This window comes from Petromyzon marinus, unplaced genomic scaffold (assembly GCF_048934315.1).
Source record: "Petromyzon marinus isolate PM22_M1 ecotype Great Lakes invasive population unplaced genomic scaffold, UKy_Petmar_22M1.pri1.0 PM_G_Scaffold_21, whole genome shotgun sequence".
In the NCBI taxonomy this organism is placed as follows: domain Eukaryota; kingdom Metazoa; phylum Chordata; class Hyperoartia; order Petromyzontiformes; family Petromyzontidae; genus Petromyzon; species Petromyzon marinus.
Window position 1 is genome coordinate 675,001 of NW_027422773.1, and position 2,500 is coordinate 677,500.

The window sequence follows — 2,500 nt, forward strand, 5'->3', positions numbered from 1 at the left end:
TCCACCTGCAGGTGGAGTAGGGCACGTTCAGCTGGAAGAGCTTGTCCTGAAGCAGGGCAGGGATGATGGTGTTGAAGGCAGAGCTGAAGTCCACAAACAGGATCCTGGCGTAGGATGCTGGGGCGTCCACATGCTGTAGGGTGAAGTGGAGGGCCATGTTAACTGCGTCGTCCACAGACCTGTTGGCTCTGTAGGCAAACTGAAGGGGGTCCAGGAGAGGGTCTGTGATGGCTTTGAGGTGTGCCAGGAGCAGGCGCTCAAAAGACTTCATTACCACAGATGTAAGGGCGACCGGTCTGTAATCATTTAGTCCTGTTGGCCTTAGCTTTTTGGGCACAGCGATGATGGTGGAGGACTTGAGACAGGCTGGTACATGGCATGTCTCCAGGGAGGTGTTAAAGATGTTGGTGAACACCGGAGACAGCTGGTCAGCGCAGTGCCTGAGGGTGGCTGGAGAGACAGAGTCCGGCCCGGCTGCTTTGCGTGGATTCTGCCTCTTGAAAAGCCCATTAACTTCTCCCTCCTGAAAGGAGAGAGTCGTTTCTGTAGTATGGGTGGGGGATGGGGCCTCTTGGGTGGGAAGGGGTGGTTCAGGACAGTCCAATTGTCTTTCAAATCTACGGTAGAACTCGTTCAGGTCGTTGGCTAGGCGGGAGTCGTTAGTGGTGTGGGGCGCTCTGGGTTTGTAGTTGGTGATGTGCCTGAGCCCTTTGGCAGACAGAAGCAGCGTCGTTAGTAGAGAACTGGTGTTTTAGTGTCTCTGAGTACAGTCGTTTAGCCTCTCTCACCGCTTTGCTAAACCTGTTCTTCGACTCCTTGAATCTGTCTCTATCCCCACTCCTAAACGCTTCCTCCTTCTCCAACCTCAACCTTTTGAGCTTTGCTGAGAACCAGGGCTTGTTGTTGTTAAAGTTCACCCTGGTACGTGTTGGGATACAGCAGTCCTCACAGAAGCTGATGTACACAGCCTCTGTGAGTTCATCCAGACTATTGGTAGCAGTCGTGAACATATCCCAGTCAGTACAGTCTAAGCACGCCCGCAAATCTTCCACAGCCTCACTGGTCCACTGTTTAGATGTCCTCACAGCAGGTTTACAGAGTTTTAGTTGCTGCCTGTATGCACGAATCAGGTGGACCAAGGGAGTTCTGTGCGAGCCGAACAGCCCCGTGACCCACAAGAGAAACATCCCCGCCAAATTCGAGCGTTTGACGGGGTCTATCCGTGAAAAAATATTCACGTTTTTGAGTGCACATGCATTTCTGCTGCAAATGCCTCTGGAAGTTTCATGCCGTTCGTATGCCAATTGTGGCAACACGAAAATGACCCGTTTTCCCATTCCGAGGGATTTCTGTGCGACCCTAACAACCCCGTGAGCCACAAGAGACACATCCCCGCCAATTTCTAGCGTTTCACGGGGTCTATCCGTGAAAAATATAGACGTTTTTGAGTGCACATGCATTTCTGCTGCAGATGCCTCTGGAAGTTTCATGCCGTTCGTACGCAATGTGGCAACACGAAAATGACCCCTTTTCCCATTCCGAGGGATTTCTGTGCGACCCTAACTAACAGCGCCCGTGAGCCACAAGAGAGACATCCCCGCCAATTTATAGCGTTTCACGGGGTCTATCCGTGAAAAATATAGACGTTTTTGAGTGCACATGCATTCCTGCTGCAAATGCCTCTGGAAGTTTCATGCCGTTCCTATGCAATGTGGCCACACAAAAATGACCCGTTTTCCCATTCCGAGGCATTTCTGTGCGACCCTAACAGCCCCGTGAGCCACAAGAGAGACATCCCCGCCAACTTCTAGCGTTTGACGGGGTCTATGCGTGAAAAATATTAAAATTTTTGAGTGCACGTGCCTTTCTGCTGCAAATGCCTCTGGAAGTTTCATGGCGTTCCTATGCAATGTGGCAACACGAAAATGACCCCTTTTCCCATTCCGAGGGAGTTCTGTGCCACCCTAACAGCCCCGTGAGCCACAAGAGACACATCCCCGCCAATTTCTAGCGTTTCACGGGGTCTATCCGTGACACATATAGAAGTTTTTGAGTGCACATGCATTCCTGCTGCAAATGCCTCTGGAAGTTTCATGCGGTTCGTACGCAATGTGGCAACACGAAAATGACCCGTTTTCCCATTCCCAGGGATTTCTGTGCGACCCGAACAGCCCCGTGAGCCACAAGAGACACATCCCCGCCAATTTCTAGCGTTTCACGGGGTCTATCCGTGAAAAATATCATTTTTTTTGACTGCACATGCATTTCTGCTGCAAATGCCTCTGGAAGTTGCATGCGGTTCGCATGCAATGTGGCGACACGAAAATGACCCGTTTTCCCATTCCGAGGGATTTCTGTGCCACCCTAACAGCCCCGTGAGCCACAAGAGAGACATCCCCGCCAATTTCTAGCGTATCACGGGGTCTATCCGTGAGAAATATTCACTTTTTTGAGTGCACATGCATTCCTGCTGCAAATGCCTCTGGAAGTTTCATGCGGT